This window comes from Suricata suricatta, chromosome 1 (genome assembly GCF_006229205.1).
Source record: "Suricata suricatta isolate VVHF042 chromosome 1, meerkat_22Aug2017_6uvM2_HiC, whole genome shotgun sequence".
In the NCBI taxonomy this organism is placed as follows: domain Eukaryota; kingdom Metazoa; phylum Chordata; class Mammalia; order Carnivora; family Herpestidae; genus Suricata; species Suricata suricatta.
The window spans coordinates 33,543,769-33,558,693 of NC_043700.1; the positions used below are offsets into that span (position 1 = coordinate 33,543,769).

General features: G+C 43.1%; 1 pseudogene; it reads left to right on the forward strand.

Annotated features, from left to right (window-relative positions):
* Positions 1-2,830: 2,830 nt before the first annotated feature.
* On the forward strand, positions 2,831-3,104 carry LOC115289044 (annotated as a pseudogene).
* Positions 3,105-14,925: the final 11,821 nt, after the last annotated feature.

Consider the following 14,925-nt stretch of genomic DNA (forward strand, 5'->3'; position numbering starts at 1 on the left):
CTCGTGTTGGCCTTTGGAGTGCAGGAATTTGGATGCAGTGCTTGCGGCTCATGAGAACTCCCTCTTGTTTGCTCCGAGGGCTTCATGATGATCTCAGAAAAAGGGCTGTATTGTAGCAGCAGCAATTAGGCTTTTGTTCTGGGACAACAACAATTAGGGACACCAAGTAACTGAAATGCAAGCTGCGAAGGAACACTTTTAGAGAACGTGATGAAGAGCAAATTAGTTGCACGGCTTGAAAGGTGGCCATGCTTCTCTCCAGAGAGGATGCATTGATAACTGCTTGAGAACCCAAACAATAGTTAACCTTTTAATTTAAAATTAATTTTGGAGCGTGTGTGTATCTTGGAGGTGAGGTAATGTCGAGGAACTCATACTGTATTTAAATTCAGCCAATGACAAAGCTCTTTCGTTTGAGAAGGATACGCTTGGCCTTGACATACAGCAGCCTGTGCCATGGGAGGGCTTTTGATCATCTTTGCTTTCTTTCTTTTTTTAGTGTTTATTTACTTTTGAGAGAGAGAGCGCGAGAGCGAGAGAGCGCGAGCGAGCAGGGGAGGGGCAGAGAGAGGGAGACGCAATCCGGAATCCAAAGCAGGCTCCAGGCTGGGAGCTGTCAGCACAGAGCCTGACTCCACGCTCAAACCCACAAGTAGTGAGATTATGACCTGGGCTGAAATCAGAGGCTTAAGGACTGAGCCACCCTGGCGCCCCTTGATCATCTTTTCAAGGCAAAGTAGCTTTCTGAATATCTAAGTAATAGGCATATTAGTTGTGGCTCCTGATGTTTATGTTTGAACACTAAATTTAGTTCAGGCAGCTTATTAATCATATGAATAGCGGAGAATTATCCAGCATGTAAAATGTGCAGAAACACTCTTTTAAGTACAAGCACGTAAAATGTGCAAAAAATCTTTTAAGTACTCTTTATTTAACCCCCAAGAACATTGAGTTCGTTTCTGTTATTGCCCTTGTTTTACTGATGAGAAAACTGAAGGACAGAGAGATTAAGTGACTTATCCAAGGTCACACAGCTAGGAGGAGGCGCCTCCCGTTGTCTGACTCCTGAGCTCAGCTGCAGCTGCCTCCCACCAGAGAGTAAGGGATTAGGAAGCAAACATTTGTTTCAGATGGCAGACCACATCCCAGTTTTTTTTTCTTTAATTCTTCTGCATAAGGGAGAAATCTGAATTAGCAATGCTTGGTACCTACTAAAAGGAAATTGCCAAAGTTGATTTAACCTTTTTCAAAAACAAACATGAGGCACGGTGTAACATTGAGATGAAGTTAAGAGTTTTGGAAGCACATAATCCTGGGTTTAATTCTAGGCTCTGCTCCTTAACAGCTGGAGATCTTTTATCTGTTCCTAAACCTCTCTGTGTCTGTTTCCTTATTTGTAAAATGGGAATGAAAACCATGTCCACTTCATAGGCTGTTCTGAAGGTGATATAAAGTCATGTATGTACTATATACAAGCTATAGTTCTTATCTTTGAGCAATGTATTGTTTTACCTAAGGATAAAAATCAACTAATCTTTGTGAACATGTGGCAGGGTTTACAGTAACAATATTTTGAAAGTAAATATTGGGATCATTCACTGGTAGCATGCTGAACTCAGGTCTTACCGTGTAAGGTTCAGTTGTTAGGGTGAGGAATTTGATTCTCAGTTGTTAGATTACCCAGTGGCTTGGCGATAGAGGATCTCTCTCTTCAATGAGGTTCTTACATGTACCTTAGATATTTAGCAAAACTTGACTATGATCAACATAGAAGCCCATCTTTAATCTTCACCTGGGAATATAGCCCAATTTAATACATTAAGAAGCACATAAAGGCACCTGGGTGGCTCAGTTGGTTCAGCCTCTGACTCCTGCTCAGATCATGATCTCACGGTTCATGGGTTCGAGCACTGTGTCTGGTTCTGTGCTGGAGCCTGCTTTGGGTTCTGTGTCTCCCGCTCTCTCTCTCTGCCCCTCTCCCACTTATGTGCGCGCTCTCTCTTTTCTCTCTCTCTCTCTCAAAAATAACATAAAAAGTTAAAAAAAAAAAGCAAATAAACTCATGTAGGCAGTGATAGGATATTTGGTCTCATCAGTGTGCAGTTAAGGAGTCCACTCCACAAACTACTTGGCATGCATCGGGTCAAAGACTAGAAATATGAGATTCCATGCCTGTAATATGAAAAGCTAAAAGTATGCCCTCTGTCCAAGCCCTGCCTTATTTAGATGTACAAGCCACAAATGTCTCCAGGGTCTGAGAAAATGGGGGATCCATTGTTAGTGTCACTCAGCGGCAGATTTCCTGCCGGACACATGGCTGTCGTGGATAAGGCTGACCTCAAGGACATTCTCCTACTCAAGCCTTTTCAGTTGCGTTTTCAAAATCTATTGTTCCTTTTTTTAAAAAAGTAAATGAATACTTGAAATCTCACAAGGAAAGCATTACTGCTGGCATTTGGCTTTTGAGGGAGAAATTATGTTTCAGGATGTTCACAATTTATGTTTCAGAATAACTTAACCAAGCGCTAAAATTAACCAGATAAATTTCTCGTGACCGAGCTGCATTGTGAAATATAAATAAGTATGGATGTACATGAAATGTTTGATTTTAAGATAATACTCATTTTTAATGTTTATTTATTTATTTTGAGAGAAAGAGTGAGTGGAGGAGAAGCAGAGAGAGAGAGAGGGAGAGAGAGTACCCCAGCCAGGCTCCATTCTCAGTGTGGAACCCCACTCAGGGCTTGATCCCATAACTGTGAGATCATGATCTGAGCTGAAATTAAGAATCGGATGCTCCCTTTTGCCTCGTTGCGTCCGAGAGAGCAAGATGGGTCACCAGCAGCTCTACTGGAGCCATCCGAGGAAATTTGGCCAGGGTTCTCGTTCTTGCCGTCTGCTCAAACCGGCCCGGCCTGATCCGGAAATATGGCCTCAACGTGTGCCACCAGTGTTTCCGTCAGTACGCGAAGGATATAGGTTTCATTAAGTTGGATTAAGTGAACTTCCTTGAATGGGTCATCCAAGATACCTACCCTAACTGCAGATATCCAAGAAAACCTATCTTAATGCCAATTCATTGTACATAAAATAAAAATACTTCAGTTAAAAAAAAAAAGAATCGGTTGCTCAACTGACAAAGCCACCCAGGCGCCCCAAGATAATACTCTTTATTATTTTTTTTTTAATGATTAAGAACATTTTGGGGGTGGCACCTGGGTGGCTCAGTCGGTTGAACTTGTGACTTCAGTTCTGGTCATGATCTCCTGGTTCATGAGTTCAAGCCCCACATCAGGCTCGCTGCTGTCCGCACCAGAGCCTGCTTCAGATCCTCTGTCCCTCTCTCTCTTGCCCCTCTTCTGCTTGCGCTCTCTCAAAAATAAATAAAAAATTAAAGTACATTTTTTAAAGCTTATTTATTTTGAGAGAGACAGAGATGGCCTGAGTGGGGGAGAGGCAGAGAGAGAGGGAGAGAGAGAGAATCTCAAGCAGGCTCTGAGCTGCTGGAGTGAGGAGCTTGAACCCATGAAGCTGAGAGATCATGACCTGAGTGGAAACCAAAAGTCAGACACTTAACTGAGCCCCCCAGGTGCCCTAATACTCATTATTATTGAAATTGTAGCTGTCTACCTTCCCCAAACCCAAGGAAACAAAATTGCTGGCTTTGGTAAAAGGTAGGGGAAATGTCACTTCATTTCTTCAGGGAGGCTGCACAATAGGGTGATTAGGAGCAGAAGCTGTGGAGTGAGGCCGACTCGGGTTGGGATTCCAGCTAGATTATTTACTTAGTTCAGGAAGCTAACTGCTTTTTTTTTTTTTTGAGAGGAAGGGGGGAGGGAGAGCGAGAGAAGGAGCGCGCAGGGGAGGGGCAGAGGAAGAAGGAAAGAGAATGTTAAGGCTACACACCCAGCATGGAACCCAGTGCCAGGCTTGATCCTGGAACAGTGAGATCATGACCTGAGCCGAAATCAAGAGTCGGATGCTTAACCAACAGAGCCACCCGGGCTCCCACATAACTACTTTTTGAAGTGGTGTGTATTATTAGTGCAGAGCCTGAGTTATTATAAGTACATTTACATGTACCTATAAACCAGATGCTATGCTAGGTTCTTTGGGATGTATATTTTTGAAAAAAGCAGGGTCTTTTCTGAAGGGAAGATTGACTTATGTCCTAATTCAGCAAGGCAATAACTTTTTCAAGTTAATTTTTTTCCCTCAGTTAAATTCCATTTTCCAGAAAGATGCACTATCAAGCAGATGGACATGTGTTTGGGAATGTGGTAGTTTGGAGGAGTGTTTGAAATCAGTGATTCCTTAGGTGGTTTTCTTTTCTTTTCTTTTCTTTTTTTTTTTTTTTATGTGTCCAGGGTGGGTTTTCTAAGAACAAGACGTAATTTGGTGAGAGACTTGAATGACCTAAACAAAGCCTCTTAGTCATTAGGGAACGTGGTGTGTAACGAACTCATCTGCTGCTTGTTGAGCTTGTCTGCCTGGAATGTAAGAAATGCACCTGCTGTCAATTTTTATTAGATTTCTAGACCAGTCTTCGTCCTCATTTGGAATATATTGTAATGGAATAGGACAGTGGCAAAGTCAGGACGAGTTTGAGGTTTTGAGTGTTTTTCCCATGCACCTTTCTGATCATGGGAATTAGATGCGGTTTCTACAGGTTCTAATGAACTGTGAAATCAGCGACAATTAAACTGAAGTGCCTCTTGACGGCCGAGTCACTGTGGGATGGATGCCCCTGACATGAAAAGGGAAGCACTGGCGCTGAAGCTTTAGACACCGGAAAACAGGACTCAAAATAAGTGGACCTTGAGAATTGTGTATCTGAAACCCAGTACAGTTTATATGGTCCCTAAAGACACTTAAGTTCCCATTTGCTATAGAAATTTTTTTAAATGCCCATGTTTGAATGGCTCCATCTCCAGTGAAGTGAGCACAAAAGGAAATGGTTTGACAGGGTGCCTGGGTGGCTCAGTCGGTTAAGTGTCTGACTTCAGCTCCCGTCCTGATTTCACAGGTTCGTGAGTTCCAGCCCTGTGTTGGGCTCTGTGCCGACAGCTCAGCGCCTGGAGCCTGCTTCAGATTCTATGTTTCCCTCTCTCTCTGCCCCTCTCCTGCTCATGCTTTGGCTTTCTCTGTCTCAAAAATAAACAAACAATAAAAAAATTAAAAAAAAAAGGAAATGGTTTGAATCGCATGACAAGGGGATTTGTACATGTGTGTGTTGAGCTTAGCTATCAACTTCTAGACCATGGGCAGTTCAAATAGTAAAAAGCTAATAAGGGAAGAAAAATCTCTCTCTGAAAGTCATTAAAAGGTAAGATAGTTGGTCTGTTAAGGACTGAAATTCTGAGGGGGCTCAGGTGTAGTTTTGTTCCACCATTTCTTCCCTGTTTTCCATTCCATGATCAACTGTGCCCTACCCCTCCATCCACGCCACAGCTTCTCCCAGCGGGTTCATGCTTCAGTATTAAAAATCAAGAAGAGGGGAACCTGGGTGCCTCAGTCCATTGAGCAGCTGACTCGATTTCAGATCAGGTCATGGTCTCACAGTGGTGAGCGTGTGTGGTGAGTGTGTGAGCGTCAGACTCGCACAGCATGGAGGCTGCTCGAGATTCTGCCTTCTCCCTCTCCCTTGCTTGCGTGCATGTTCTCTCTCACTCTCTAAAAAAACAAAAAATAATAAAAAATAAATTAAAAAAATTAAAAATCAAGAAGAGAAAAAGAAAACAGGGAAGGCTCAGTTACTGGTGTCCTGGGCTTGCAAGCAGATTATCTAATGTCTGAGCTGGCTCATAGGCAGAGTGGGCCACAGGGTGTATGAATTTGTTAGCCCAAGGTCAAGGAAATGAACTGGTTGCATCCCGAATGGCCATGGAACATGGAAGCCCATCTTCTGAGAAAGCTCACTCTGGCTATTGTGAGCTATGTTTCTTGTTTCTTGGTGATTTTTTGTTTGTTTGTGTTGTACATTTTTTAAATGGTAAAATATACATAACATAAAATTCACCATTTGAATCATTTATAAGCATACAACTCAGTGACATTAAGTACCTTCACAATGTTGTGTAACCATCACAACTATCCATTTCCAGGACTTTTTCATCATCCCAAGCAGAAACTCTGCTCCCATTAAACAGTAACTCGTCAACCTCCCCTCCCCTGACCCCTGGTAACCTTTATTCCGCTTTCTGTCTCTGTCTGCCTATTCTAGGTCCCTTCTGTAACTGGAAGCATACCATATTGTCCTTTGTCCTTTGGTGTCTCGCTTCCTTAGCACAATGCCTTCAAGGTTCATCTCTGTCATATGGTGGAGCAGAAGTTCATTCCTTTTTTATGGCTGAATAATATTCCCTGATATGTATACTCACATTCTCTTTATCCATTTGTCTGTTGTTGGGCACTTGGGTCACTTCCATCTTTTGACTGTTGTGAATAATTCTGCCATATATTTGAGGTTTTATTTCTGGGCTTTGATATGTCTGTCCTTATGCAAGGAGCACACTGTTTAGATTACTGTAACTTTGTAGTAAGTTTGAAACAGGAAGTAGGAGTCCTTCAACTTTTTTCTTTTTCAGGATTGTCTTGGCTGCTTGGGGTTTCTTTGAGGTGGTGTGTGTGTGTGTGTGTGTGTGTGTGTGTGTGTGTGTGTGTTTTAATCTCTTAATTTTTGGGGGGGGTTTATTTATTTTTGAGACTGAGACAAAGACAGAGCATGAGTGGGGGAGGGGCAGAGAGAGAGGGAGACAGAATCTGAAGCAGGCTCCAGGCTCTGAGCTCTCAGCACAGAACCCGATGCGGGGCTCAGACCCACAGACTGCGAGATCATGGCCTGAGCCAAAGTCAGACACTTAGCTGGCTCAGACACCCAGGCGCCCAAATCTCTCTTTTTCTCTCTCGCATGCTTTTTCTTCTTGGCTTGTGACAGCCAGCCTTACATGAGAGAATGCTAGACTGCCTTCCAGTGACAGTATGCTGCCCCAGAAATTCTCCTCCCCTACCTTCCCCATCTCCGGCCAGACTTTTCACCCCAAGATGTCTGCTGAGAACCTGCCCTGAGCCAGACACGCAGGCACCGAGTAGCCAAAGAGGACCTAGATGTGGACAGGAGCCCTAGAGAGGCAGGCAGGAAAGTGGAATCACCGTGAGGGTCAGACGTCTTGAGAGCTGAGCATCAGGGAACCCTGTCCTCAGAGAAGAAACTGGAAGGAGTCTTGCAGGACGAATGAGTCGCCAGGTGAGGGGGTCAGGGAGGAGCAGTCCAGGTGCGAGGAGAGCCCGTGTGCAGCATGGCCCGGTGGGGTGGGAGCTGCCGTGTCTGGGGCGTGGTGAGGATTTGGGCCCAAGGCGAATGTGGAATGGACCGGTGGGATTGGGAAGCGGTGAGTCTGGAGAAGTGGATGGAGTCTGGGTGTGGGGTCTTTGTGGCTCTCTGGGAGTTTGGACTTAATTTTAGGAGTCATAGACGGAAGTTTTCAGCTGAGGGCTTGGCCAAAGCACCGTGGCAGTCCTGGATGAAACCGCAGAGGGCCTCAACCCAACGGCGAGGGTTCCAGGAAACCGTAACTTCCTGTGACCCTCTCCTCGGCGCCTCACCGCCCACCCCAGGCAGCACATCCAGGGACCCTTTACCTTCTCTTCATTTTTGTTTACCTGTTCAGTAGCATATAAAAACATATCCATTTTTCTGATCTCTGTGAGCAGCATATATTCTTTTATAATCATAAAGTATATGTTTAAAAATCTGAAAATTTAGATAATACAGAAAACTATAAAGGAAAGAAATCACTCATAATCTCATTACTCAGAGATGACTGTTAATATCTTGGTATATTTTATTACTGTCTCTTTTTCTCCAGTAAATATATTTTCAAAAGTGGGGTTATACTGTGTTTTACGTTCTGTTTTTTTGACGTGATGTTCCTAACATTTCTCTATCGTTATACTGACATGGTACAGTATCTACCTGTACCCATAGTTTACTCAGTTTTTTCCTAAATGGTTGACATTTAGGTTGGTAACTATTCTTACTCATGTAAATAACATAGTTAATAAATATTCTTATAATTCTTTGTACATTTCTTTTTTTTAAATTTTTTTAAATGTTTTATTTATTTTTGATACAGAGAGACACAGAGCGTGAGCAGGGGAGGGGCAGAGAGAGAAGGAGACACAGAACCGGAAGCAGGCTCCAGGCTCTGAGCTAGCTGTCAGCACAGAGCCTGACACGGGGCTTGAACCCATGAACGTGAGATCTGACCTGAGCCGAAGTCGGAGGCTTAACCGACTGAGCCACCCAGGCGCCCCTCTTTGTACATTTCTGATTAATAACTTAGGATACATTCCTAGAAGTTTAACCCTAGGGTCAAAGAATGTGAACATTCTAAATGTTTTGTTATATATTACCACATAATGTCAAATTATTCCCCACAAAGTAGTACCAATTAGGGGCGCCTGGATGGTTCAGTTAGTTAAGCATCAGACTGTTGATTTCCACTCAGATCTTGATTTCACAGTTTGTGGGAGAAAGCTTTGCGTGCTCAAATCATGGAGCCTGCTTGGGATTCTGTCTCTCCCTCTCTCTCTGCCCCTCCCCTGCACATGCCCCCCTCCCTCAAAAATAAAGAAATTTTTAAAAATTAAAACAAACAGGGGCGCCTGGGTGGCTCAGTCTGTTAAGCCTCCGACTTCAGCTCAGGTTAGATCTCATGTTCGTGGGTTTGAGCCCCATGTCAGGCTCTGTGCTGACAGCTAGCTCAGAGCCTGGAGCCTGCTTCCGGTTCTGTGTCTCCTTCTCTCTCTTATCCTCCCCCTCTCATGCTCTGTCTCTCTCTGTATCAAAAATAAATAAGACATTAAAAAAAATTAAAACAAACAAGCCTAGCACTGACTATACTCCCCCCAGCAGTGTAGCATTCTTTCCAGTGCTGGGCACTGTCATTTTGAATCTTTGCCAGTTGGGTAAGAAAAAATATATAATTTTGATTTTTTTTGGGGTCCTTATCATTGAGAGTAAACTTTCCCTCCATATGTTACTAGCCATCTGTAATTTTTTTTATTTATTTCTATTTGCCAATTTTGTAATGAGATACTAATTGTTTTCATATTTATTTGTGAGTTTTCTTTAATTTTTTATGTTTTTTATTTATTTTTGAGAGACGGAGAGAGACAGCGCCAGCAGGGAAGGGTCAGAGAGAGAGGGAGATACAGAATCTGAAGACAGGTTCCAGGTTCTGAGCTGTCAGCACAGAGCCCGACGTGGGGCTTGAACCCACAAACTATGAGATCATGACCTGAGCCCAAGTCAGATGCTTAACCAACTGAGCCACCCAAGTGCCCCTTGTGAGTTTTCTTTATATGATGAGGCCAGCTAACATCTCTTGAGTGCTTGCTATGTGCTAGGAAAATGTTAATGTCTTACATGCGTTAACTTAAATGATTCTCAAAATAACCCTGTTAGGCAGGTATAATTTTAAATTCCTACTTTATACATGAGGAAATGGGTAGAGTGAGATTAAACAACATGCTAAAGGTCTCACAGCTAATGAGTGACAAAATTGTGTCACACAAATCTGATAACCCTTTCACACCATTTTTTTGTTTTGTTTTGGGGGAGAGGTGTGTTTTAAATTACCTTTTTATCTTAGAATAGTTTTAGGTTTACAGAAAAATTCAGCTGACTTACAATTCCTGTAGATGCCACTCTCAGTCTCCCCGATTATTGCCATCTCATATTCGTATGGTACATTTGTTACATTAATGAAACTGTTGCTGGCATATTGACTAAAGTCTATACTTCATTCAGATTTCCTTAGCTTTTATCTGCCATTCTTTTCCTATTACAGAATTCCATCCAGAATACCATATTACATTTCATGATCTTGTTATTGACTTTCTTTTTTAAGTAGGCTCCACATGCAGTGCAGAGCTCGATGTGGGGCTTGAACTCATGACCCTGAGATCAAGACCTGAGCTGAGAACAAGAGTTGGACACTTAACCATTTGAGACATTGACGCTTTATTATAAAATAGGGTTTGTGTTAGAGGATTTTTGCCACACTGTAGACTAGTGTAAGTGCACTTTGCATGTTCAAGGTTGGCTAGGTTAGCTATGGTGTTCAGTAGGTTAAACATATTAAATGAATTGTCTTCATTTTTTAAAATGTTTATTTTGTGAGAGAGAGCAGGGGAGGAGCAGAGAGAGAGGGAAAGAGAGAATCCCAAGCAGGTTCTGCACTTTACTTGGGCTTGATCCTTGATCATGACCTGAGCCAAAATTGAGAGTCCAATGCTTAACCCACTGAGCAGCCCAGGTGCTCCTAAATACATTTTCGACTTATGATATTTTCAATTTATAATGATGTTATCAGGATATAACCACATTGTAAGTTGAGGAGAGCCTGCATTAATCCTTTCTCCTCCTGCAGATTGTAATAGCATTTTAAAAATTGAGTGTTGGGGCGCCTGGGCGGCCCAATCAGTTAAGTATCTAACTTTTGATCTCGGCTCAGGTGTTGATCTCAGGATTGTGAGTTCAAGCCCTGCATTGGGCTCCACGCTGGCTAAATAAACAAATAAAATATTGAGTATTAGAATATAACCTCTCTTTCATTCTATTTAACACTTGATGCTTTTTCTCTTTTCATTTTTTTAATAGACGTTTATTTAAAAGTCCGATCCACCAACTTCGCGTTTTCCACCAACTGAAGGTGCAGAAAGCTTCACAGTCTTTACTCAGATGCTGCCTTCATGGGAGCCTCAGCAGCAGCCAGTGCTGCCTTTTTAGGTGCTTGCTTAGCCTTTTTTTGCTTCCTTGGCAGCCCTGATGGTCTGTTCTCATTGAGCCTTCCTGATTTCAGATTTCTGGTTCCTCTTGGCCATGTACCAGGGATGGCCTTCTGAAATTTGTGCAGTGAGTTCTTTTCTTTTGAGTTTCTCCCAGGTGTCCTTTTTCGTGCTTGTAGAACACAGCCCAGTGTATCTGTTGTGGAAAGGAATGCCGGCTCACATTTTGCATTAAGAAATTGGAAAACCTTCCCCTCAGTCTTGATGTGGTGCCTCCCGTGTCTGGGGTGAATCTTGCTCCTACTGAAACCTCATAGCTTGGTGTCTATGATGGCAGCAGCTGGGAAGAAGGAACAGTGGTCTTTCCATTCTTGTTTTAAATGTTTAAAAGCTGAGTATTCAGAGGGCAGGGCATTTGCCAAAGAATCAAACAGGCGGAGGTGACTTCAGGAATGGAGGGGAATGTGCGGAGGCTGGAAAAAAGAGAACATTCATACTAGAGCTCATCTCACAGATTTCACACTGTCACAGGTCAATCTAGGTCCACTTAAAGGTTTCGTTTTGAACAATTTAGCTTCCTGTATGGAAACTGTGGTGCTTTCAAGTACTCTCAGGTCATCTGCATGCTTTATAACACATACACGTTTCATGGACCGTCTACACCTTTTTTATGGTGCTATGATATAAAGCTCTTGTAGATTTCTATAAGGAGAGCAAGCGATTGACCATTATCCTCTACTTGCCCTTTGTCTGCCTGCTCCTCTATCTGTAGAGGCTTGGAAACTTTGGAGAGTTAAAGAATTCCTTACTCTGACACTTTTTCATTTTCATATTCACACTGTTAAGGATACTGTGGATATATATTTGGGGGGGGGCTGCACATAGTACAGTTTTGACTTGACCAACTTACAGTATGTCTGCTGCCAATGCTATTAATAACAGTGCAGGCAGAAGACATTATATTTGGCTTATTTAGATTTAGGACATGGAAACCTTAGAGTCATAGCTATTTTCTGAAAGCAGGCCAGTTCTGTTTCTAATATAACCCATACACTTGTGTCATACCGCATGTCCCCATAGAAGCCTGACAGCACGGTATGTCACTGGCAACGAAGGGAGCCCCAGGAATCTTATAAAGATGCTTTGCTTTGAGAGCAACAGCACTTAACACTCCTTTGGATCACAGATCCCTTGATTATATATGATCAAATGTTTGTAGACTTTTTCCAAATGAAAATACACACATATATATAATATATTAAACTTAGGAGGGTCAGAGATCCTGAAGCCAATGAAAATTATCTCATTTAGTCCTTTTCGAGGCACCATGAGGTAGATATTATTATCTCCATTTTACAAGTAGATACACTGAGGCCTGGAAAATGTTAAGAAACTAAGGCCACAGAGCTAGTAAATGGCAGAGCTGGGATGCACCTGGCTGACGCGGAAGAAACAAAATGACCGGTCGTTTCCAGAGTGGGTCTGGCCAGGTAGGCAATTCATTAACTAGCAGAGGCTTCTGTTTATCTGCTAGAAAATAAGTTTTATGGCTCTTTCCCTAGTGATAACATGGTTTCAGGAAAGTAAATGTTTGAGGAACATTGTCCAGCCTGTTCTGTAGATGAATACCCATATACTGTATTACATTTACACAGAGCAGATAGAATGCCTCTCCTGGGGTTTCTTAGCTGAATTATTTTTGTCTGTGAGTCTTGCTTTCTTTCCTAACAACTGCAAGATGTTATGTTTCTATGGCTACATCCAAACTGTTCTTAAATAGAGGTTTGAGAAAACAAGACTAGGAAGGCTTGGGCATGAAATAACGGTGGGAAGATGAATGACATTTTACCTTCCAGGCATCAGCTTATAAGCATTTCTCTGAGAACAGTCCCACCCCCCATTGCTTCCTTTGCCTCTGCAAACCTGTGCGTCCTCTGGTTCCCCAGGTGTGAAGCCATGGTGCCTAGTATGAGTCCAGTAGCCCGAAGTGATGACATTTGGGAACACAAGTCAAGTTCTGAAGAATACGGGCCACCTTAACAGTTGATACCTTAAGTGCTTGTTGGAAGTTTCCTTGAGGATAAGATTAGAACGAAGAGATGTGCCCAAATTTGAAAAGTAGCTGACAATAGCGGGGAGGAAAGAGATGGTAGGATGGTATGGAGTGGGCCCCTTTTACATGCTGCCTGCCAAGTAGAAGGTACTGTTTTCCAGTCCTCCCACCAGGGGGCGCCAGCCACTATGTGCTTAGTTCCTGGCTGAGGTTGGTCTGAGGTGAGACAGTGTCTTCTGTGGACTCCGTTGTTGGCTGGGCTAAAAGAGAGTCATCTGATACTAACTTAGAGCGCGTGTAGGAGAAAGGAAACTAGGGAACAAGAGGGAATGAAATTGAGTTTTTTTCTCTTCACTTCAAATCTCATGATTCAGAGCATACTTTTTGTGGCTGCTGAGAAGTTGGAAGTCTCCCGCCTCCTTCGTGTGCTGTTTGTTGGTATGCAATGGTTGAGTTGCAGAATAAACACCTGTGTTGGATGCATGGGGGGCTCGTGATGGCCTTTTGTATTTATAGAAATACAGATCTTGAAGAAATTCTCTTTAAAAATATTTGTTGATTGAATGTGTGACAGAACTTTCTGGTGCCCTCTGGTGGCTGCTGTAGCGCCTGGCTGGCAACTCTGTACAGTAGGTTTTATTCACACAGAGAAAGGGGGACACCGGTGTTTCCCCAACCCAACAGGATGCCATTTCTTCCTTAACAAGAGTGGGTTAGCCCAGCTTTTGAGGAATGCTCTTCAGAGACCAAAACCCAAACAAAACCAGATCCAGACTTGACCGGCTCTTCTAACATCTCTTTTTCTCAGTCTTTGATTCCCTAGGCTTACACATTTTAATTTCTCCTTGCGTTTCTCATTTGGCAGACCTTTCACATTTTTATGGCCTTTTTCTTTTAAGTAGAAGTTGTTTGTATACCCCTGACAATTGTTTGATTGATTCTGTACTCCTGTACGAATGGTCAGTGGGCTGGGGCTTGCGTTGGGACTGAAGTGTTTGAGGGGTGTGTATGACTGTGTGTGTGTGTGTGTGTGTGTGTGTGTGTGTGTGTGTTTGTGTGACTGTGGGGGGACGATGTGTATGTGTGTGACTTGTGTAGTGCACACGTGTGTGAGGTGTGTGTGTGTGGATTCTGTTGTGTATGGTGTGCGTGTGACTGTGTAGAGGTGTGGGCGGGTGTATGTGGGTCTCTGTGTGTGCTCTGCACACATGTGGGTGTGGTGTGTGTATGGGGGTGTGTGTATGTGTGTGAACATGCTCTGTGTTGCCAGCCCTGATTTTCCCACACATCCTTCCTCACAAAGCCATGACAGCTGCACACATAGAGATGTCAGAGGGCTATGCTTTCCCCTGCTGAGCTGAAGAGCTGTATTCAGAGGTGTCTGTGGGTCTTGAACAGAGTATGAATACTGTAGCTGACAGTATCACATCCCAGATTTCTCATGTTCTTTGCAAAGCAGAGAGATTTTTTGAGGCTACATTATTTATCAGCATGAAAATAGCTCTCCAGGAGCAGAACAGTCTCGAGAAGAGCATGGGCTTGGGCTCACATTTCTCTTTTGCAGTCGATAACGTCACCACTCCTGGGTTTCCCTCCCTCCCTCTTTTCTTCCTCTCCCCCATACTTTTTCCCTTTGCGCACTTGAAAACCCTCTGTGGAAGCTGAATCATGTTTCCTTTTTTGGTCATACTTGAGCTTTCCTCCACTTTCATCAGGCAGAGGCTGGGGACGTGTGAAACAAATCAGGTCCTTGCATTATGCTGTCTGTAATGTGCCTGTTTTGTTTTTCAAATTAAGAGAGGCCAAGTTCCCTTGGCTTCCCCTTGCCCGTACTGAGAGCCGCACAATAGATGTTTTTGAATAAGTGAATTAATGTGTGGGTGCTGAAGATAAAACAATTCTGCATATCTTATTTGAGGGCGAAAAAATCAATAACCAAAGGGAGAAAGAAAGACTCCAGCACAAGGACACTTCAATTGAAGTGTCTAAGACTCAGGGAATTTCTTTAAATTTGGCCGTTGGTGGTGTTGGCGAGGGAGAGTGAATTCTGGGAACATCTGAGGCCACTTTTTCCCAAA